The sequence below is a fragment of the Danio rerio genome, chromosome 10 (assembly GCF_052040795.2).
Source record: "Danio rerio strain M-AB ecotype USA chromosome 10, GRCz13ab, whole genome shotgun sequence".
Taxonomy (NCBI): Eukaryota; Metazoa; Chordata; class Actinopteri; order Cypriniformes; family Danionidae; genus Danio; species Danio rerio.
This window is the reverse complement of record NC_141030.1, coordinates 10,329,617-10,354,995: the sequence shown is the minus strand read 5'-3', so window position 1 is coordinate 10,354,995 and position 25,379 is coordinate 10,329,617. Positions and strand designations below refer to the sequence as shown.

General features: G+C 37.5%; 1 protein-coding gene across 12 annotated transcripts in view; it reads left to right on the top strand.

Annotated features, from left to right (window-relative positions):
* Positions 1–2,697: 2,697 nt before the first annotated feature.
* Positions 2,698–25,379, top strand: part of strbp (spermatid perinuclear RNA binding protein) — a 195,103-nt gene continuing 172,421 nt past the window's right edge. For 6 of the 12 annotated variants that reach the window (XM_087270222.1, XM_087270220.1, XM_087270226.1 and 3 more), the window contains exon 1: positions 2,698–2,774. The gene's annotated coding sequence lies outside the window, so the exon portion shown is untranslated. Of the gene's footprint in view, positions 2,775–4,419; positions 4,549–25,379 lie in introns of those variants that run through there. The other 6 variants (XM_087270223.1, XM_087270221.1, XM_087270227.1 and 3 more) reach the window with 1 other exon arrangement.

Genomic DNA, 25,379 nt, shown 5'->3' with positions numbered 1-25,379 from the left:
TGCTTGACAAACTGAGGTATTGGATGCACGGACAGGTGGAACGTGGAAGAGTGTTGTTTTAATAAAATTTGATACCGCACGTGGAATGGAAAGAAAAAAATCACGATGCAGGTGTCTGTGGTCCTTCACTGACTCAGTAGGTGCAGTTAAAAAACCCTGTGTATATGGAATATCCTGTCGCAAAACATGGTGAAAAGTCCTACATGATGGTAATAGTTTGATGGCAGTGTTTACATGACTGTACTGCTCTTCAATAATGCTACTAAAATTTCGGTTTAGTTTGATTATGACCATAATCAGATTAAATTAATCAAAAATTGCTGTTTACATTGTAGACTCTTAATTAGAGATTAATTGCATTATATCATCCTTAAAATGAGTTTTTCAAATTTATTTTAATCTAAATGACACCTCTGTGTTTAAGGGTTTGGTGGACGTTAAATACTGTGTGGCAGAACCATCCTATGCTCTCAAAACGTCATAAATTATGCAGAAAGTTGAAATTGAATGCGGGGGGTAAACGTACTCCATATTGTGCCCAAATCTAACTCAATCCTTTACTCAACCCTAAAATTTTAAGTGTATAGAGTGGTAAATATTTTTTAATTTCAAAATCATACAAAATATTGTAAGTCATATATTCATTCAGAACTGGGTAGGCTAAATTGACCGTAGTGTACGTGTGTGAATGAGTGAATGGCTGTTTCTCAGTGATGGGTTGCAGCTGCAAGAGCATCCGCTGTGACCCCAGATAAATAAAGAGACTAAGCAGTAAAAATGAGTGAATTCATTCATTTTCTTTTTGGCTTAGTCCCTTTATTAATCAGAGGTCGCCACGGTGGGGTTGCCAACTCATCCTGCATAAATTTTACACAGCGGATGCCCTTCCTGCTGCAACCCATCACTGGGAAACATTCATACACTGTCATTCACACACATACACTCCAGACAATTTAGCTTATCCAATTTACCCATGTCGCGGCAGGCCACAGCACTGCGCCACCACGCCACCCTGAGTCATATATGTGTGTGAAAATTTGTACTGTTAAGCTTATGCTGTATTATCAAAAGAAGCTTACAAGTGTGCATGGGCTCTAGTACCAGTTTTAACCAGTAATCTGCCAGCAACAGCATCAACCAATAAGGATAGGGAAAGTATTTATAATCTGGATGTTAAGAATGTTATTCCAGGAGCACAGACTACTTTGAAAAATCCTGGGGATCTTCCTTCTTATCATTTAATATTTCTTTTGAAGTATACTGTAGCTGTAATATTACATATCAGAAGAATTGACTCCATTTTATTTCATAATGCATTATGATGTTCAGAGATCAATTAGAAACCATTTTGGCACCGCAAAGGGAGGATCTAGTGTAATAAAATTACAGTTCTCCTGGTTCACTAATTTATGCAAAAATATGCAATCTTATTAGATTATGTTTCCTCATATATATGACTGAGGGCATTATGTTGTTGTAGAGGGAAAGGGTGTCTGTTTAATAGAGATTTATATTACGTTTCATTTCATTTATTAAAATCTAGCTGTGGATGCATGTCTGTACATTTATGATGATACAGAAGTGTTTGTCCTTTCAGCACAGTATGCTCTTTGGTACTTGTGTGTAAGCAGAGACTCACCCATTAATTGAGCAGTTATTTAAACACTCTAAACTGTGTGTGTGCTTGTGTGTGTGTGTGTACTGTACTGTGTCATCGGCATGCTGTTCTACAGGAGAGACCAGCCTAGCTTTGAAAGCAATGCTTTTCCCCACTGAAAGTCTGCTCTTACAGGAACTTTGAGAGCTGGTATTCTGCATTATTTTAGGCCTTCCATACTATAAAAGGGCAGTCACAATATGATTTATTCTCAATGCACACATATCTGTTTTCGTATTCTTGATTGGATTATGCAGCTGAGCTCTGGGTTGAACAGATTCATGCACTTGTCTGGGAGCTTACTGATAAACATTTAAGTCACTGTAGCATAGTTATTTTTTAGGTATGCTACATGGGCAACAATATACATCTACTTACCTATCTATCTATCTATCTATCTATCTATCTATCTATCTATCTATCTATCTATCTGTCTGTCTGTCTGTCTGTCTGTCTGTCTGTCTGTCTGTCTGTCTGTCTGTCTGTCGGTCGGTCGGTCGGTCGGTCGGTCGGTATCTATCTATCTATCTATCTATCTATCTATCTATCTATCTATCTATCTATCTATCTATCTATCTATCTATCTATCTATCTATCTATCTATCTATCTATCTATCTATATATCTATCTATCTATCTATCTATCTATCTATCTGTCTATCTGTCTGTCTGTCTGTCTGTCTGTCTGTCTGTCTTTTTCACCTGCCTGTCTGTCTGTCTGGTAATCTCTGTAATATTTTACCTCAGATTATCTTTACGTTCCTCCAGTAGGCTAGCAAGTTGTATGCTTGTAATTAGTAGGTGCACAAATAAGGCGCTACCTCAGTCATTTCCAGAGCTTATGTGCAGATGCACTTATAGCCCTTTAGACTTAACAAGTCGAAGGATATCACCGTAAGACACAGTTAGATGTTGCACCAGGTGAAACACTGTAACACTGTATCAGTTGTTGCGGAGCAGCAGCCCTCCAATTAGAGCACGCGCATCTAATGACGTGAACGCGCCCGTGGTCCAAATACTTGAGACAGTTGGAAAGCAGATAGAGAGACAGCCGGAGAAAGAATCACTTGACAGGAGGTTTATCGGTCCAGCGGGGGAGTACGGCCAGCGAGACCACGGTAATTCATCTCGTTTAGGACTCTTTTACATCCTACGGTGCCGAAACGGACACACAATACGGGTTTAAAACGTATCTTGTTGTTGCGATGAATGTTTCATGTGCTCATGCAGGACATCATCTGTGTCTTTCCGCATACATACTGCTGTTCTGTGGTAATGTACAAAATTTACGGATCCGAGCACATCAGCCACAGCGATTCCATAGTTTTACCTGTAAATGCCGTCGTATCTTTCTCAATGCAGTCGCTTCTCGGACGATGGTTTTCGTATCGGCTTTCAAATGGATGAATTACATGCACGCGCATGCATTTAACTTCACCTCGCGCTTTAGATGCTGCATTTGGGTAAATTGAGGTTGTGCTGGTGCATCTGCTGTAGCTGAATTATTTATTAGGCTGTATCTGGGGCTGAAGGAGAGAAACAAACACTAGGCTGTTATGTGAGACTATTTTAACTGAGGCAAAGGAATCAAAGGCTTAACCAACATAAAGTTTGGTTGTGCTCATTTGTGTAAATTTGTTGTGAAATACCATGCGTGCCAAGTGTGTGAAGCAGTGGATTGTTTGCATTAACCCTGCCCCGTAGAACTACACCCACCTGTGATATTCAAGGGACAGATTTGACCTATTTTGAAAATTATTCAAATTAATTATGCAGAATACTCTAAAGAAGATCTAACAGCCTCTTATATTTATTTATTGTTTGTTCTTGGGTGTATTTTAAATGTAAAGTTGTTTTTAATCCTGCATTTAGTAGAGCAACATTATTTTGGGGGATGTGTTTTACACATTACATTTTAATATTACATTTTAATAACAACTTAAAATATCACATTTTAGCCCTAAAATATCACTTGTTTTATTATGTACTGAAATATTTTATACACCTGATATGTAGGCCTACTATTTATATTAGTATATCCTTTTTGAGTTTTGTTTTTATATTTGACAACTAAATCTTTCACCCACACACCGATTGCTCAAATCAACTAACTTCTCAAAGTCTATTTAAAAGTAATCTTTTAAAATATTATTTCACTTTAAAATTACTGTTACTCTATGTGAATATAATCAATTATCAGCTTCATTGCTTCAGGCTTCTTTCTCAGTGTCACATGCCCAGAGATAATTCTAATGTGCAGATCTCTTTGTGAGGTCTTATTGTGATTAATTATTAATTAATATTAACAGGAATGGTTTCTGTTATCAATGTTGAAAACAAAATCACATCATATCTTTTTCTGGAAACCATATCACATGTTATTTGTGAATATTATTTATAAATATCAAAACAAAAGCATTTATTTAACATTTGACATGCCTTTGAAAAATAATCACAATATGCAGCTTTGCACTTATTTCACAAAACATAAAAAACATCTTTCTGTTTCCTAATTCTTGAACTATAAAAGGAATAAACATTATAGTAGCCTATTTATAAGATTTAACATTTTTTTCTAAAGTATTTGCTTATGCAACTTGACAGCAAGTCAAGAACAATAACATTCACGTAAACATTTCATTCGAAATAATTGCACTGAGGTGAAAACCGCAGAAGATCGATGTTGGGAAACTTGGGTAGGACAGTCGACTGTCCTCCGCGTGAATAATGAATTGAGCTCGTGCACGCCGCTGCGCGTTCCTCATTCATCTCCGTGCGCGTGAGTGAGAGGCAGCAAGCAGGCGGAGTGTGAGTCCTGCTGACACCACAATATTATTCAGAACCTCGACTCATACACATTCAGGATACATTGGGATTATTAACATCTCACCAGTAAGTAGCGCTTTTGAGTCTTTCTGATCTTGTGTTTACGGATTTTCCCCAGCGAGTGCTCAAGACGCGTTAAACGCAGCGGTTGCGATACGATTCATTTAAAAAGTGGCTTTCTCTTTCTCCAGCGGTGAAACCATCTTCGTTTAGACTTGTTTGAAAGCACGTGTTGTTTTATAAACAGCACGGTTCTTGTTTTGAATGCTGTGAGAAACTGAATCGCGTTGTTTTATTTGTGTCACCGAGGAACGTATATGTTGAAGGTAGTTCGTGCTGCTTGTTTGTTTTGCTATCTTTTTGTAACAGACACCGATATGTAGGGTCGGCTAAGTGAGAGTTGAGAATCATCTTGTAGCAGGTGTCTGTTCAGGCACTTCCGCAGTTTCACACCCCATCCACACTGTACGGGCGATGTAAATGAATCATCATTGTGACTCGGATCTTTTTAACGAGATGATTTGATTCGGTTCAAAGCCTTTGGGAACGAGACATCCGCTGAAACAGATCGAACTGCTCTAGAGTCAACAGCTTAACGACTCATTTGAATGAACCCGTTTATCTCTTTAGGGATTCAAGAGTCATAAGTTGGACAAGGCAGTGTCTGTGGACGTTTTTAATATTTCTGCGCAGAATTTTTTACAGATTCTGTTTATGTCGAATGCTTTTGATAGTGTAACAACTAAAAGCTTAACACATACATAAAAATAACATTTGTTTATGGTTTATAATGCAAATGCAGTTTGATCCACTTGTTTGGTAAAAAAAATAAGTCTCTCAAATTTTATTGTATATATCTACTAAAAGACTAAATATATTACTTTACAAACTGGATTGTAAATAAATCATATAAACAATACCATATTATTCAGTAATATTACTGAAATGAACATAAAACTCAATAAATATAAATGTACACACATTCACACAAGTAAAGAAATAGATTGAAGGATAGTCACAAAAATCTGCACGTGCAGGTTTCATGGCCGCCTATAAGGAAGCTACTGTAGAACCGATGAGTAAAGCTGAACATTAGACAAATAATAAAAAAAGGAACTGGGTGATGAGGCGAATGGTTACTTTAAAGAGAGGGTTTAATTTTATTTACCCTCAGTTGGTTTCAGTTCTTTCTTCTGTTAAACACAAAAGAAGATATTTTAAAGAATGATGGAAACCAATAATATTGATATCCATAGTATGGGTAAAATAGTAATGCGAAAGTTCATGGCTACTGGGTTTCCAATATCATCTTTTGTGATCAAAAGAAAAAAGAAATTATCCCAGTGAGTCAGTGATGACAGAATTTACATTTTAGTGTAAACTGTCTCTTTAACAGATGGAAGCTCTTGTGGGAACTACGCTTGTTTGGTTAGAATATTCTCAAAAATACTATTGATGTTTTTCTTAAAATATTTACCATGGTAGCCACAGAATTCCCACAGACATGAACAACTTTAAACTACAGTGAGGCTTGGAGAAAAAATGTACTAATACAAACATTAAATAGTAAACATTTTAGATGTAATTATGCAAAGCATTTAAAAAATCTAGTGTGTGCTACAAAACACCGTTTTTAATTATAAAAACTTTCAGCATGTTTGGCTTTTGAAGAAATTTTAAAACATGTTTCAGCGGGCATTTTTAAAAATAAATGATTGTCTCTGTTTAGTTTATGAAATGCTATTTTGTAAACATGTTCAGTCTACTGGCATTCTCTAGTTCTTGACAGCCTAAATAACAATTGTGGATTATATTCTGTGTTTATTTACAAAGCGATTTAATTACAGTCTTTCCTGTCATTTTTGCAGATTCATGTGGATTGTTTTTACATGTCATTTATTTAAAAATGCAAAAAGAACAAATTTTTTATCACTTGCAGACAGTAGAGCTGGGCGATATGGCAAAAAAAGTTGTTAAAGCTTTCAGATTTAAAAGAGTACCCCAACAATGGCTGAAGCCACAAAAATTTGAGGGTCTATTAAATGGCACAACATTTTCGGCCGACATTTTTTCGGTGGCCGGAAATTCGGTACACCTCTAGTATCAACACTTTTATATTCCCATTGTGGCACATTTCTGCTGTGTGATTGGCTCCTGGATCAATATAGAGTAAAAAAGACCAGCGTTTATCATTGTTATTGACATACATTTTGTAATATAATTTATTGGCCCATTCCTAACTTGCAGTACATTATTAATGTGTAAATATACCTTCAATTAGAGACAAATTATCAACATTATATTATGAGTAATAATAATAATAATAATAATTATTATTATTATTATTACTATTATATCCATTAATATGTCCATTATTATTATTATTATTATTATTATTATTATTATTATTATTATTATTATTGTTAATTAAAATGATATTTTCTTTAGTTGTGAATAATTATAAAATCTTGCAAAATTGAGAATTCATGGTACTTAACTAGCTAAAATTGTGCTATAAAAAATGTAGACCGAACGTTGGGTTAAATTTACTTGTAAATATTTACGCTGAGTTTGTTCATACCATTTTTGAGAGTGTAGTATATTAAATTTACAACCTGCCTATCAAACCTCTACTGAATGAATATTTTTGTAGAAGAAACTATGGAAACGTATTGGTTAAAGTGTACATAAATAAATCTTCCTTCAAAAGTTAACTTGTTACACAAGTATGATGAAGTGATGTTACGTTTGACTTCATCCAAGATCATGTAAGTGTGTAATCTGTACCATCCTGAATATCCACTGGTTTTTCACAAGAACAAAGAGCATAAATATTTTGTTTCCTTGTATGATCAGCTCACACATCGCTTCCGTCTCACACAGACACACAACTCTCTCTCAGCGACACACACACACTGCTGTGAAACCCAGCATCTGAAATGCTTTGGAAATTGCTTGGCACATTGGCTGAAAATAGCTGGTGGCTATCACATATTGCCTCAGGTTGAAATGCAAAAGATTTCACTTGTTTGTAGAGACCAAAATCTCTTGAGAAAGAGACAAGTTGAAACTTATTTATTTTTCATTTCTTTTTATGTCCAAGCTGTCTGTGCTAAAACAAAGCTATGGAAACGGGGATATAAACTGTGTGTGTTGCTCCGTGCTTAATGTGCATTGTGTTGATCAGCAATGTTGGTAATCTACCTTATTTTGCAGTGAGGAAGTTATTTTAGTGCGATCTGCACTTTCGTTCTGATTCATTAGAAGAAAAGCAAAAGCGTGAAAGTGCAGAAAATAATAAAATCATACAGTTAAGATTATAATAAATACCAGCTTGTATAGGTTTAATTCTAATGCTAGACAAATTGGTGGAATTGTCAGGTAAAATGGACAAATTTTAAAGATGAGATTTGGTTTTATTAAAAAAAAAAAAATAAAAAAATAGAGTTTTTCTATAAATATCAAAGTTATAGAATTAAGGATGTAATGTCAGATTTTACAGTGCAGATTCAATAATTAATGGTATTTACAGTTGAACACAGAATTATTAAAACTCAGATTTTTTTTTTCTTTTTTAAAATATTTTTTTTTTATTTCGGCTAAAATAATAGCAGTTTTTATTTTTTAACACAATTTTATGGACAATATTATTAGCCCCTTTAAGCTATATATTTTTTGATAGTCTACAGAACAAACCATTGTTATACGATAACTTGCCTAATTTACCTGCCTAATTAACCTAGTTAAGCCTTTAAATGTCACTTTAAGCTGTATAGAAATGTCTTGAAAAATATCTAGTGAAATATTATTTACTGTCATCATGGCAAAGATCAAATAGATCAGTTATTAGAAACTAGTTAAACCATGATATTGTCATCCAAGGTTTTTATAATGTCAGATTCTTATACCGGTCCATGCTTACTTGTGAGATAAAATTAAGAAGACTATTTGAAAAGGATTTATTGGGATGATTTTAAAAGTGGCGACATAGTGGCACAGTTGGTAGTGCTGTCGCTTCACAGCAAGAAGGTCGCTGGGTCGTTGGTTTTAGCCTTGGCTGGGTAAGTTGGCGTTTCTGTGTGGAGTTTGTATGTTCTCCCTGCGTTCGCGTGGGTTTCCCCCGGGTGCTCCAGTTTCCCACACAGTCCAAAGACATGCGGTACAGGTGAATTGGGTAAGCTAAATTGTCTGTAGTGTGTATGGATGGATGGCTGGAAGGGCATCCGCTGTGTAAAAACATGCTGGATAAGTTGGCGGTTCATTCCGCTGTGGCAACCCCGGATTAGTAAAATGACTAGGCCGAAAAGAAAATGAATGAATGAATGAATGATTTTGAAAGTGATTTTGACCATGCATCTATAAAATATATAATATATAAATCACAAACATTGAGAAATGCAGTAAGCAACAATACTGTACAAATCAAATATACAATGCTTTTCTAAAAAGTCTTATTATTTAGATACACAAATTTAATAATCAAATGTAAAATAACACCATATAGTCTTTTATGCAATTTCTTTTGCCTGAATTTTTTAAACTGAATTAAATTATGCAAACACGCATAAATGGCGAAGCAGTGGCACAGTATGTAGTGCTGTCACCTCACAGCAAGAATGTCGCTGGTTCGAGCCTCGGCTGGGTCAGTTGGCGTTTCTGTGTGGAGTTTGCATGTTCTCCCTGCGTTCGCGTGGGATTCCTCCGGGTGCTCCGGTTTCCCCCACAGTCCAAAGACATGTGGTACAGGTGAATTGGGTAGGCTAAAATTGTCCGTGGTGTATGAGTGTGAATGAGTGTGTGTGGATGTTTCCCAGAGATGAATTGCCGCTGGAAGGCCATCCGTTGCGTAAAAACATGCTGGATAAGTTGGTGGTTCATTCTGCTGTGGCGACCCCGAATTTATAAAGGGACTAAGCCGAAAAGAAAATGAATGAGTGAATGAATGAGACACACATAAATAATAAATGTTTTGGTAGCTTTATGGTTAAACGTTGCTAAAACTCCACTTATTCTGAGATAAGTGAAATCTCAGTGAGATCATAAAATGTGTTTTTCAAATTCTGGTCAATAATATTACCAATTCAACATTACAGATCCTATGATGTGACTATTGTGGATGCGCACATTGCGATTTCGATGCTGAAACGATCTATTGTGCAGCCTTAACCCCTAGTCATTTTTTTTTTTTTTTAAACAGCATTAGAGACAACATTTTTTTTACTGCTAAAGTGACTGGAAATGTATAACCTCAAAGCCTTGCACATGCTATATAAACAGTTCCAAACAGAAGGTACATTAAATAGCTTCAATGTCATTGGGAGTGTCATATTGTCAAGGACAGAAAAAATGGACCTGCCCTGCCATAAGGTCAGTGAAACTGATCTTTGATCGTTTTGAATGTATATTTGACCCAAAGCAGAGATGACAGATGCTCTGGAGGTTAAAAGGTGGATGTCTCTGGTCTTTGGCTTTGTTTCTCCCTGGCTTCGTCTTTCCGTTCTGTCCCATAGAGGTCCCAGAGGCCTAAATTTGCCTCTCACGGTCTGCTGCAGGGGTTTAGTGCTTGAATAATCATTAAAGAGTTTTGTGTGTGGCGTGTCCTGAGGGCAGAGGGAGTCGGGGATGGCAGATGTAGCTGATTTTTCAGCATTGTTAGGTCACGCCGACTGTCTGCGGAGAGATTTACAGAGGCAGAAATAAACCTGATTATGAAATGGCCTTCCTTTCCCTTTTGTCGATTTATTGACGTTGCTGCACACACGAGTCTTGGATTAATCTTAAAATCAACATCAAATCACAACTGACCTTGTTTGGTTTCTTAATGCGCCTTCCTGGTCTCATTGAGCGCTATTCATTGGTGCATGTTATTACAAATACAAAAGTAATTGTTTGTCTTTATAATCTTTGCTAACTCGCTCTGGTTGGTTTTTCCTTTCGGTTGACATCGCAGACTTAATTTAGATTCAAACTCATTTTTTTGAGCTTTAGTTGAGTGTGTTTAGTATATTTATTGAGCACATATATTTATATGGATATATAAAATTAGACATTTCAAATGAAGGAATGCAAATTTGAGAGCTAAAATACACATTTGCAAATATGTATACCATTACACTCCTTGTAAAATAATGCATCATCGGAGACTGTTTTTGTACAGATATAATAGCTGGAAATAAATGACCTGAAAGCCTTGCACATTGGTATACAAACATACAATTCCACTTTAAGCGTAAGGTGCATTATATAGCTTCAATGTCATTGAGAGTATCATATCAAGGACAGAAAAAATGGACCTGCCCTGCCATAATGTTGGCGAAACCAATCTTTGATCATCCTGAATGTATCTTTGACCTGGAGTAGAGATGACAGATGCTCTGGAGGTTTAAAGGTGGATGTCTCTGGTCTCTATCTTTGTTTCTCTCAGGATTCGTCTTTCCGTTCTCTTCTGTAATCTTAAAATCAACATCAAATCACAACTGACCTTGTTTGGTTTCTTAATGCGCCTTTCTGGACTCCTTGAGCGCTATTCATTGGTGCATGTTATTACAAATACAAAAGTAATTGTTTGTCTTTGTAATCTTTGCTAACTCGCTCTGGTTGGTCTTTCCTTTCGGTTGACATCATAAATTTAATTTAGATTTGAAGCTTAACTTTTCTGGCTTTAGCTTAGTGTGTTAAGTATATTTTTTGAGCACATATATTTATATGGATTCATTACTTGGTAATGTTCACTTCAGAGCTTGATTTTTACACTGAAAGTCAATTTAGTGCATTTCTGTTTATTCACTCTATTCTGATGTTTTTTTTGTGTGTTTTTTATTAAAGAAATGTCTCATTAATTTGTATACTATGCATTTATCTGACCATTTGTAATCCCAGCAATATTGTGAAAAGTAAGGATCACTTTATTTAACCGTTTTCCAAACCTAGACGTAAGAAGCCATTATCTCAGTCTTTATAGTGGCAAATTATACTTCAAATACATTCTTCTAGGGTTATCACGGTACTGGAATTCAGTTTCTACGTATGCAGTTTCTGCGTTTTTAAGTAAGTAAGTTGGAGCATTATAAATTCTTTATTTTTAATTAAAATTATTACTTAAGTGAAACCGAATTGTCCACGTCTGCATTGCGGTGCACTGAAGAAACAGTTAATTTTGACACCCCTACACTGAAGTGTTTCAAAGTCACGTTGATCAGCTGGTTTGTGACTTTTGGACATATGAGCGATCCGCTGATGAATCTCAGCTGTAACACGCTCCAGTGTCCCTGTATCTGTGGTTACACCCAGTAAACAAAGGTGAGTTTGGTGAACTGATGACCTTTACGGCCAATCACAGTCATTTCTATTGAGCAAATAAACCCAATGTCAAACCAGCGCTGTTTAAGACTGTGCTCAATAGCGCTCAAATGTTAGCAGGAAATTGACATTTTTTAAATATTAATATCGATTGGTGCTGAATTCCAGTCTCGTGCAACCCTACATTTTTCTATGTTGTCATTCAAACTGGTCTGAAAATGTGAAAACCCTGCCAAAAACATTGCAGTTACTTTTACAAAACCATAATAATTGTGTTTGGTTTCCTCAAGCAGTATAATGAGCTCACAAAATGTAAAATAATTTGTCACTTGTAAAACTATTCATTTCCAGTGTTTAAAACACTCTCCACTTTGCTTGCCAAATTTTAGCCTGCATGCATTTCATTATTACTTCTAGGTTTTGGGATTGATTTTCAACAAATGTTTGGCTGTATTTCTTACAAAATGCAAATTATGTCTATTATACTGCAGATAACTGTAAGACAGAATAAGGCATCATCTACCCGATGAAGTGTTTCTTCGTCTATCTCTTTTTCTCTCAATATATTCATCTTTTTTTCCCGTTGCTCTCCAACTGATCAGAGCTATTCTTGGCCTGCTCTCTGAGCTGATGGGAAAAGCTGACATTGCTAACAGAGGGGGAATTTGAGCTCGACTCAAGCCAAAGCCCACTTCCTCCTCCTGAGCCTGTGCACCAGACACCATCCACCCCTCCGCCGTCTGCCGCTGCTGCCATCAGGACATCTGATTTACTGTCTGCTGTTTGCATGACAAAGAAGGCTTTTCTGGTGAGAGTGTTTGAGAAAGGCAGAACCAAACAGAGAGGAAGAAGCTCTCCTTTCTTTCCAAAAGAAGAAGTATTTTAAACAAGTTTCCCATTATTTTAGGCCTTTTGACTGGCTGAATTAACAATTGTATGTTGTTTATCAGTGGTTTGGCAATAACTGAACAGCAACCAGTTCTAGGCACCATGTCCCACTGTGCCAACTGAATTTGGCCCGTCACTTGGTTGCATCTTGGCTGCTGAATTTAACTCTGTTTGACTAATGAGGAGAGGTGAACAGTTCCATAAAAAACTGGCACATAGCGCAAAAGTCAGAATTTAGCAAACGGCAAAGCAGCTACAAATAAAGCCACAGATTTATTCATTTGTTAATTTTTTTTGTTTAGATGTATTGGAAGAGAGATTGTGGGCGGGTGAAAGATACAATCCTGGCCAAACACAGTTCCCCATTACCACAATAGACCATTGGATATTCACCGGTTAGGTAAATCTGTTCAACTGTAAAAAATTTAAATACCAAATATCTGTTCAGTCAATCACATAGCAGCAACTAAATGCATTTGGGCTTTCAGATGTGGTCAAGACATTTTGCTGAAAGGGATTTAAGCAACTGCTGTTGTTTTTGCCAAACAAATACACAGTATATCAAACCTTGAAACAGATGGGCTACAGTGGCAGAAAACCATACCGGCTGCCACTCCTTTTAACTGAAAACCTGAGGCTATAATTCATTAGCGCTCAGGAAGGAAAATATTGCCGGTTTGTTGGTAGTGCCAGAATTTGCTGTAAATTTAATGAAAGGTCTATTCTAAAGTTTCTTGTGTCAATTTTAAGCTGTGGGGATGGTTTAATAGTGTGGAGGATATTACTTTGGCCTCATTAATTCCAACTGAGCTTTATTTAAGTACCACAACTTTATTAGAGATGGGAAGTTTGAATCATTTTATGACTCAGATTAGGGATGCTCATTTCGCTTAATTTTGCTAACCGACAACCGCCGCTCATTAATCGGTTATTAACGGTTAACTGGTCAGATTACTATTAATTTTATATTAAACAAATTGACGTGTCTATTTTGTGTCCGACACATTAAATATTGCATTTTTAAATACTGATTTATTTTTATATGCTAGCATATTAATAAAAGAACAGAACAACAAAGCATTTTCACGCACCTGCAGTGTTTACCACAGAAGAGCAGAATAAACTAAATAAAATAAATAGGACTGCCCTAAATTATTTTCACTTGAATAATAAATTGTTATTACAAAACAAAAATACTGACTGATTCTTTTTAATAACCGGCATAGGCTGTTTTTTCCCAATCAGATGTTTTTTTCTTTCATCATATAAAAATCACAGACTTCCTCAAATTAATTTATTGCATTTATTTAATGCCCCGCTGTTATTATTATAATCACAAAACCTTTTTACATTTTTAATAGAAATCATTATTTTAAAGATTACGTCTTGCTATATGGTTTCCTTTTTCTCTCTCGCGATTCAAGTACGCGAGCTGCGTGGAAAAAAGACAACAACAACGAGCGCATATGTTGACTCTTTGTAAACCATTGTTGTTTAAATATGATATTGCATTAATGTGCATACATGCTTTATAAGCTGTAAAATAAAAGGTAAAGCCTATTTGTTGCGTTTATTACGCAGATCCAGGTCAACATCAGCGCTGGTTTGGCATCAACACGTCTGTATCAAACAGCAATATTCTTCTTCCATTTTGCTTCTTTGGCAAATGTGTCTGTAGGCACGGGTTATACGTTATCGTCCCGCAAGTTAAATAAGTCTTGCAGTTAAACAAGGGGCCGAAAACAAGGTGCATCTCACTGCCTTTAGGTTGACAAGGAAAAAAGAAGAGAAGAAGCGCGGTCCTCTTATGAAACGACTGAATCAGCTGGGTATCGATTGTGCAATAATAATAATAATAATATCGTGATATTCAAGATTTGTACATTCATACAGCTCTGGATAACTTAAAACAGCGATTAGACCTTCAGAGCAGTGTTAATGCGTCCTGAAGTAAAGCCAAACGGCTATAAACTCCAGCAAGATAGAGTCATTATATACAGAGCCATATACCTCTATCTATAAATAAAGTATAACTATAGAAACTGTGTTCATCTTAACTGAAAGCTTCGTCGAGTTTGCTGGCTTCACGCATCACGCACCTGTCAGTCAGTCAGTCAGCACGTAACGCCAAAGGGTTAAACAGATAGCGCACAGCACTATACGGTTACAGGAAAGCTTGCGCTGTTATGATTCACTTACCTTTTAATACGTTTTGGTGCGATTATAATGCGCTATTAAAAACACCAACAATGACTGAATGTTTTGAATTGGTAATGTTGCCGTGGAGGGATGCATTTTGGTCCCCGCCATGGATGAATGAATGTAGCGGAAACCATGCTCTTTAAAAGTTCTCTGTAGTTGTCCTGACAACACAAACTGCTGCTCTGGGATGAGCCGCGTGCAAAAAATGCCCCTCTTAACAAAAAGGTGCATTCAATCGGCCCTTAAGCAGCCAAACTAAAAATATGTAGAATAATAGGCTATTTTTAATCTTTTAACTGATAGCATTAATCGTTTTTGGTTAACGGTTAATCAATTATTTTGAGCATCCCTAACTCGGATCTTTGAGTCTTATTCAGCAAGATGAACAAATATTTGTTCAGAGTCATTCCATTTAATTTGCCAAAATATAATTAAAATGTGCTTTCAAACACTCCTACAACTAGCTCAAACATTGTTAACACGACAAACAAGTTATGAATAGAATGCCGTTTTGAGAAAATTAGTCAGTCGTTGTTTACCTGGGTCTTTTGTCTAGCTCCTTTCAAGTTTTAGTCGTTCCTTTACATGAGATCAAGAGTCCCATGTAAGCTTAAGCAATGCACCCAGTCTGAGCCAGAAGAAGCCATGATTAGTTCACATTTCAAATCTTTGATTTTTGTTTGAATTGAGTTGTTCGTTCATCATGTGACAGCATGTAAAGAGACTATAAAACTCGAGGACTCAAGATGAGATCACACCATTTTCCAGCTCTGACTGCATATGATTGGCAGGGGTGGACTAAAACAGTATTTGCCCATGACAGTTATTGAACATCAGGCCACTTCAGCGTTTGGTAAGTTAAGAGGGGGGAGAGGGATATGTGGGGTCTTGGGGATTGGATAAGGGAAGAGGGGAGGTTTAAGGGTTGGGGGTTTGTGGTGGGAGGTCGGCAAGTGAAGAACCAGGATGGGGTTTGGGGGGGCTGGGAGGGCTTGACCATTAGAAATGTGCTCTCTATGGCCAGTCCGCCACTGATAATTGGACGACCTACTTGAAACCAATAGAAAACTCTTCTCCTGAACTGATCCTCTCCTTCACCTGCAAAATTTGCACATGCACAAATGAACAAGTCATTCCAAAATTGAACGAATCTTTCAAGAATGACGCGACACAACCAAGTATTTCATTTCTACTGTATACCATTTCGGGGCGATGCAGTGGCGCAGTAGGTAGTGCTGTCGCCTCACAGTAAGAAGGTCGCTGGGTTGCTGGGTCGAACCTTGGCTCAGTTGGCATTTCTGTGTGGAGTTTGCATGTTCTCCCTGCGTTCGCGTTGGTTTACTCCGGGTGCTCCGGTTTCCCCCACAGTACAAAGACATGCGGCAAAGGTGAATTGGGTGAGCTAAATTGTCAGTAGTGTATGAGTGAGTGTGTGTGTGTGTGTGAATGTTTCTCAGAGATGGGTTGCGGCTGAAAGGGCATCCGCTGCATAAAAATGTGCTGGATAAGTTGGCGGTTCATTCCGCTGTGGCGACCCCGGATTAATAAAGGGACTAAGCTGACAAGAAAATGAATCAATGAATGTATACCATTTCTATTTCTTTCTGTATAGTGGATTGTGTCCTTTTCTTTTGCCAATTTGGAATTGGCTAGTTGTCTAGTCTAGTCAAGTCTAGTCTAGTACGATGCACTGCCTATGACGTTTTGTCACCCTTGTATGAAAAAAGACTGTCCATTTTGGGGTCTAAGGGAGCAAATGGAGAGCAGGGGACTTGTTTTTGATAGCATACTAAAGGATGGGCATGGCACCATTGAGCTTCTAAGGGGGTGTACAGTGGAAAAGTGCCCTGTGCTGTGTCAACAGGCAGTTTGTGTATATATGCGTGCGTGTGTGGTTTTAAGGCAGCTGATGTGGCGACAGGAGCAGCGGAAATGGATCCAGCTATGAGCAGAAACCAGATATAACACAGGCACGGGGAAGGAATGGCCTTGTAAGGCATCTGAGTCAGAGAGAGAGAGTGGGATGTCATTGCCTGAAGATGGACACAGACACGCATATATTCAATGAAACGGATGCATTTCTAATCACGCTGAAGTAAACTAATCGTTATCTGCATGACACAGTCATAGGCTGTAAAATAATAAATGTTACATCATAAAGATATTTGAAAGCAAAGATTATTAGTGTTTATGGTAAACCACATGCTTCTGATTCCGATTTATAGAATTTAGCAAACATAATAATAAAATGCTGATCTGGGAACAGTTCGTCCTATAATTTCATTATACCAAATTAAATCTTTTATGGAAAATATTTGTCTTGCATTAAAAACATTCTTATATGGTCAGAAATGCATAAGAAATATTTTATGAACTTGTTAATATTAGATCTGTGCCGTCATAAATGTACTTGGAACTTTTTTCCTCGTGCATTTATTTGAGAGATATTTTAATATGTTTTTAACAAGACTTTGCATACCTTTGGTGCATGCTCATTTAAAACACACTGCCTGGTTACAACTTTACTGGTTTGATTAAGCATCATATAAAAAATCCTTTTAAAATAAAGAATTTAAAATGTCACTTGAGGTAAGGGTTTGTTCAAATTACAAAATATGAGCTGTAGTTATTGTGGTACAGTAAATGCATTTTCATGCTATGTGATGAATGAGGCAGACTTTCAAGGACAATGTAGTCTGTAGGACTATCTCACACACACACACACACACACACACACACACACACACACACACACACACACACACACACACACACACACACACACACACACACACACACACACACACACACACACACACACACACACACACACACACACACACACAGGACTTTTTGTTGTTGTTACAGAAACAGACGGATTTTAGTATAGACATTTGTTTCTAAAGACCAGAGATGACCAAACTAGGGCCCACAGGTAACCATTGATTTGGTCCATCAACCCATCTTAGTAGAGAAGTAGTATGATGGAGATGGTTTCGAGATTGTAAATTGAAATTTATTGTAACTGTTTGTTTGTTTGTTTGTTTGTTTATTTTATTGTTAAAAAGCTAACTAAAATTAAGTGTTTCAATTAAACGTTATAAATCAATTTGATTTAATTTATTGTAATTGCAACCGACAATGCAGATTCTGCTTAACTAGTGTAGCATTGAACTCCACTGTGTTATAAAAGTTATTGTTTATGTGTTTATTGCTAAAAAATTACATGTTTTATTGTTATGTTTTTATTTAAAACATTTATTAAATAAATGAGGAAATTACCCATGGCGGCTTTAACGTAATATACTGTAGGTTGGATATATTTACCATTGGCCCACAACTATTAATGATAGTTGGTTTTTGGCCCTTCATGCAAAAAAATGTAAGCACCCCTGCTACAGACTAACTAACTGCCTCTCTCATAGTGGTTTTATTATCATGATAAGATTTAGCAGATTTGAAGGTTTATATTGGCTTGTGTGACACTATCTCTCGTTCAAACTTGGTGAGCCTCATACGCTCTACTATCTACGTAAACAGCTCTCTTCTAAGGGCTTGTGCAGAATGGGCTCTTGCTTTAAAAACAGCCTGGATGAGGGAGCATAACTGAATAAAAAAGCCACTAATGTACACAACTATTTTTAACTTGAATCGATTAATTGCATTAGAGTTTAGTGTAAGCATACTGCAAAGCTCTGGTGCTCCTGTAAGTGTAACGGAGGTCAGCTAAAAGGAGCTGTGCATGTAATCATCCCCATCCTGGTCTCAAGAGGTGTACTATTGACTGATGTTGAACCCTGCAGACTTTAGCATCCTTGTTAAGACTGATTTATGCTTCTGCTTCAAGTGATTGGTGTGACCCATGTTGCATGCCTTGTGTGTTACCGTGCATTTATACTTCTGCATGCTGTTTGTTTTGCTCTGCAATGACACTTCCGAAAAGCTAGCTGGCAGTAGTTTGTTATGTTCCTCTGTCGAGTTTCTTTGCTGGTGTTTTGTTTTTTGAATGCTACCTTATTGTATAAGTAGCTCAAACTCATTCTGTGGCAGGAACCGGCGGACTTGCAACAACTTTAATCGTAAGGTAAACAAAACAAAAGTTTCCATCTGGAGCTCCTTCACAGGACTCAACACTTGTAAACACTTGCAAAGGTTCCTACGGCTCTCACCCCCACCCACACTCGTCATTGCTACCAAGCCCACCAATCACAGAGCTTGTGCTATGCATCGTTGCGATGTGTAGTTACATTTTTTTGAGAGGTGCGCGTCAACATTGGTGTCAGCCATGGCTAGGGGTATGCGAATGTGTGAAGGCTGCGCTGGAGCATGCGCGTACACTTGTCACAGAAGTATAAATCAGCCTTTAGAGCACTTGTCTTCCATGTTGAAAGTGATGGAAGTGAAAATCAAATCATGCTCGGAGCATGGAAAGCAGAACCTTAGGCTATGGTAACACTGCAAGGCTTAGTGCTCAAATCTGATTTTTTTCTCAGATCTGATATTTTTGCATGGCTGTTCACACTGCTCTCATAAATGTGGCCAATATCAGATTTGCAGTGTGAACAGATCATGGTCCTAAACTGGCCCGCATGTGCAAAAGTGCATTACGGAGAGCACAAAATGTCTAATTATGCACACGTGTGTGCTGCATGAGTAAGCACGTTGTCAGATCATGCTTATATGATTATTGCCCTTTTCAAAGACAACAGTTGTGTATTTTATGAAGTGTAAAGGGTTGTTCTGCTACTACTAATGTGTATTTCGGCATTTAAGACCTAAAATAAGGCTCCTGTGATTTAAAAAAAACACTAATCTTTTGTGATTTATGACAACTGCGGTGCGTGGCGCTCTGATGTGAACTCATCAAGGGTTAATGAGCAGCCGCAGACTGAGGTGTGAAGGCGGGGTTGTTTGATTTCCGTTTGCTGAGTTATTTAATTTTACTTCTTTTAAATAGCAGACACGTGCAGAAGGGGGGTTTGGGTGGCCACCTGCCCTCTTTTTTTTTCTCTCGCAGAGAAAGTTCTTCCTCTTTTGCACACGGATCCACTATCCGCAACACCCACAGGGTTTTTGGCTTTGCGATCAACATGTGCCTCAATCATTAACCAGATTTGTTAACAAGCACCAGTCCTACCTTCAAAATCTTTTTCAACATGAACAACCAACTTTCTGTGGTACTGTAATCGCCCTATTTGTCATTCTACTGTGCTGCTGAGGGGTAGATGATGTCTGCAGCACAGAATGATGACGCATGTCGCTTAAAGATTATGTAAAAGTCACATGAAAACCGACAAACCGCTCACACTGCGTTGCAAAACATCAGGGGCCTCATGTATCAACGCTGCGTACGCACAAAAACTTTGCGTACACCAGGTTTCACGCTCAGAATCGCTCACGTTTGGATTTACTAACAATCAACTGAACGTGGGAATGTGCGCAGCTTCACGGCAGCTTTCTGGCTGGCGTACGCACAGTTTTTGTGCGTGTCTGTTTTATTTCAATTGGCGACTCCTAGAGGCAGTTGTGTTAAATTCCTCTCTACAAAGTGTCTGAGCCTTGCAATGGCAGCTGTATGAGACGGGTTCATCTAGTAGGTATGTAAGGTTTCAATACCATACAGTTGACCAGCTAAACATTAAAGCACAATTTGCAGCAGTCGCCTGTTTCCCCAATGTAATCTGAGCAATCTACCGCACGCACATTGCTATAAAGACACTATCTGAAGATGAATTTGCATGCGTGAATAAGAAACATTTCCATTCAATAAATGTGTAAATAAAATATGATGCACAAACTTATTGATGATTCCTACTTGTCTTTCTCGTGATAAATAGTGGGCAAAATCTGATATGTAGCGGGGAAAAAAAGAAGAAAGAGTTCATCAGACGCTGGATTCGAGCCGAGTTTATGCTCGAACGTGTCAATACATGATCTCATGCGTCTCACGAAGTGCGCCACTGAGACTGCTACAGGTACTGCAACATTTTACAGATATAAACCACACTATTTCTATTTTTAATTCACTCAGTGCGATGTTCAGACCCAACTGTGTTAACCGCATCAGCTAAACTCTCCCACTCTATTTTTTTCTTTTGTTGTTAATTCCGGAGAACAAACTTGCAAATAACACCGATTTTCTCCGGTCTACCTCAGAAAGCAGCACCTCCATTTCACATTCTGTTCAAAGTTTTTCTTTTTGCTTGATTTTGCCATTGCTTTTTCGTTGGGTTTTGCCATTAGCATAGTCATTAGCATATTCATACGGGGGAGGAGGCAGGGAGGGGTTTTGTGCTCGTGCATGTTGCGCTCTGTTTCACATTCATTCGGATGTACAAAAGAATATGCGTGAGATTCGGCGTACATCTGAATTTTTTTCTGCGTACGCACATTTACAGCTTTGTGCATACGCAATGTTTTAGTAAGATTTCCACGCAAGTCTTCGTACATGAGGCCCCAGATCTGTGTCTGACTTAAGATTACATATGAAAGTGGCTCAGATCTGACCTGAAAAGATCAGATTCCATGAGGTTTGGGTTGTTCACACTGTCATCACCTGAGTCACATGAGGGGAAAAAATCTGATTCGTGTCACATTTGTCTGCAGTGTGAATGTAGCCTTAGAGAGCACCTATTATGCATTAAAAAGGGTCATATTTTGGTTTTGGGGGTCTTCAACAACAATCTGATATGCATGCAAGATCAAAAAACACTTTCATTGTCTTATAATGTGCATTTATTTTAACCTAATTATCCCAAAGACTCCCTTATGATTCGTTCAGCTATTTATTTGTTCCCAAACCCATTCTTAGCATGATACTAATCTGCACTGACTGATCCGATGACCCAGTCTGTTGTGATTAATCGACTGTGTTCAGTGCGAGACAGAGAGAAATGCCCACCATGGCTTGTCAACCTTGTTGAACGTTGTTGAGTGTATGTGTGAGCCCAATGCAGTGCATTAAAGCAGTGCAGACTGCAGTCAAACACCAGCATGTTGCTCTATTCCTAACCATAAGTAAAAACGATGACACGCATTCAGTAATAATAATAAAGTGGCAAAATCTAAACTATTTCGAAACTTGACCGCTGCATGTGTGTAGGAACAGCTGACACTGACCATGGCAATGACTAACGACAGAGGATTGCGAGCTCACAATCACATTTAAATCTGTAAAAAAAAGCGGCACGCTTTGCGTTTTCAGCATGGCTTTAGATGTGATATTAGAATATAAAGAGGTAACCAGATACAAGCGGTTACAAGTAACAAAACAAAATTAAATACATAATTTTCAAGAGAAAGAGAAAACAAGGTGGCAACCATTTTAATCGCACTTACTTACACATGTGAAAAGGAGGAAGAAACTGATCCATGAACTGTGTACTGTAAAGTTTCTGTCAAGCTCTGATAAAGTCCCATACATCAGTAGTCTTTTGTGATCCTTTCTTTAACAAACAGCTGATGAATCCCCTGTTGTAAGCGTGTAGATTGCTAAAGCACTCGTCAGAAAAATGATGGGAACACAGCACAAGACTGGGGCTATTATGCTGAGGTATTTTTGCAAAAATAAACTTCATCTACTATAGTGTTGGTATTTTTCTTTTTACAGTGTTTGTGTGTGGGGCTGGTGGTTAAACTTCCCGGGTCTGCCCATGCAACAAACGGGCGGGGCTTGAGGTCTGTATCAATGTCACGCCGACATGGCTAAAGACTCATTTCAGCAGCGATTCATTTGAACCACTATTAATCTACTCTTTTTAGATGACTCAATAGTTTTAAACATGGTGCTCTTTCAGATTTAAGCCTTAGCTGGATAATTCACTTCACTTAGAACTGTGTTACACACTACATGGAAGGTAATTTTTAAAAACCTATAATAGAGGCTCTTTAATTAAATTGGTGCCGTGACCCATCTGGGGGTGGGATTTGGTGATTGTAGCGCAAGTGGTCTTTCTTCCACTCTGGAGATGCAGGTTCTATTCTTGCTTGGAATAGTGCAAGCAAAATCTAAATAAATTAAATTAAATCTATTTTTTTATGCAGTGTATTGTGAGATTGCATGATGATCAAGAGTGTATGCTGTTTGGGTAGGCAGCTCTTTACATTTTGGAAGAGTACTCTGGTCATGTGAATGTTATTGCTTGTAGCAATTAATCCCCATTTGACCTCCTTGTTAAAAAATCTGTCATGGCTGATATAGATATTCAATTAAAGGCTGGAAGGCAGAGTGCTTCCCCATCAGATAGTGTGCGTAATTTAATAAAGGAGGTTTCCAGCATGGTGGCATCGCCAGGCCTATTTTTATGAGCGATGGAGAGATAGAAAGAAAAAGAGAAGAGTAGATGAAGAAGGGAAAAATGGGGGTGTGTTTGACACTTTGATTTGTTCTGCCTTGATGGTCATCATCCTTTTGCCTCTTCAGAGAATTAACCAATTAGACTGTGCCTGGTGCGTTTGCTGGCCACACTATTAGACAGATGAAAGGAGCCCTCTGTTTAGCCTATAAACGAGTGAGCAGAATATTGATAAAGACAAGTGTGTTCGCCTCACTACGTTTGTTCCTTTGTGCCATGATACAGTACTACATACTGCTTTTTAACCCACAGTGTCTTGTGTGTTTGAGTTATGGCACTGAAAATTAAGCTGCCAGACTTAATTGTAGGAAGTGATTCCCTCTGAATTGTACTTTTGTGACAGAACCGCAGTTATCTGACACCGATCTTATTCACTGTACTCAGAACAGCCATAGTGGCTGTTGAAAGCCCTATAATGACTGTCGGACTGTTCATTAAGGATAATTGGTAATGGTGCTCGGTTCTGGGCGTGTGTGCGGGTGTGTTAAAGGCGTAAGTGGATGGGTTATAAATAAAGACCAGGCTCTCAGTGAGGTATTTGTGATATGACAACTCAATACAAAAATTCCATTATAAAGCAAATTCATGAGTGGATCTAATTAGAAATGATATAATTCAATCTGAATTATTTACAGGGTGTTTTTTTAGAGTAAGCTAGTCTCTAATGTGACCATTGTGTGCTTGAATGCACTGGAATCAAAGGCGTTTAAATGAGTCTACAGGCTGGTAATAGCTGGCCAGGTTTAATTTCTTGTGGTGTTATTTTAGACAGTACTTTGTGGTCCAGTTGTTTGGGGTGGCAGTTTAGACTACCAAACCCTTTTAGTTTGAATAACATAAATATACATTGTAACATTATAGTTACTCCTTCTAAATTTAACCAATAATCTCTCACTTAAGGCAAGTTTATACTTCTGCAATGAGTGCAAGCAGTTAGTTGGGCATAGACTTTATACATTTGCATACCAATTACCTTATCCTGATGCTTACTGTACTGTACCTCTCAAAAAATATACTTAAATGTAATTAATCATGTCGATGACACAGATCTCAAGATCTGTGAATGGTTGGCTTGGTAGCAGTGAGAAGTGTGGGCAGGGAAAAAAGATGAGAGAGTGGCACAAGGCCAGTGGCCAGAGTGTTGTTACAGCTGCGCAGGAAGTTAAAAAGAAAATGATCGTATTATTTATTAAATTACTTATTAATTATATCCTAATAACGCCTAATCCCAACCATCGCAGTAATTTAAAAAAGTAATTATAGAGAATATTATTAATATTATTTATTAAATTACCAATTTAATTGTATTTTATTAATGCCCACTACCATCCAACCAATCTAACCCTCACAGTGATGTAATAATATAAATTATTATTTTACTGTATCACAAAATCATGCTATATAGATGCAAGTATCCACAGTTGTATACCTCTAGGCCAGGGGTGCCCACAATTCTTATAATGGGCCAAAGCTTCATTTAGGGCTGTGGGCCAAATATACACCAAACATTATTACATTAAATTTGCCATGGGAAAAGTCTTTTTATTTATTTGCTAATATTTTTTTTATCTTTTTATTTATTTGCTAATATTTAAAAAATAACTAGAAAATGTAGAAAACTAGAAAAACATAAACAATCCCATTTATAACACAATGGATTTCAATGATGAATACAGTCGAGCTGCTACTGCCTTAATATGATCGCCAATGTCTTGTGCGTTGTCCTCTATCTGTCTAGTGGCAGTATTTACATTTAAAAAGTCTGGTTTATTTACAACATTTAATTGAACATTTAATTTCAGTTGGCTTTTTTGTTGCTTAGCAATAAAACAAACAAACAAAAGGTTATGTTAAATTCAAAATTACAATCTCTGTAAAAGGTATTTGCCCAAACCACCTTGCCATCCCGTCTACCTCTCTTTTCAGATGGGATGGTAAGCCAAATCAAAAGTTAGCATGGTCTAACTTTGGCCCACGGGCCCTACCTTGGGCAGCTCTGCTCTATAATGTATCATGTTTAACAAGTTTCAGAGAGTCCCACCCACGAGCTCTGCATAAACACTTTTGTTTTGTATTTATTTTATGATTAAATTAGTTTGACATTCACCTGTCTTTTTTTTTTCTTGAAAGAGTGTGAATTTGAGCTACTTTTGG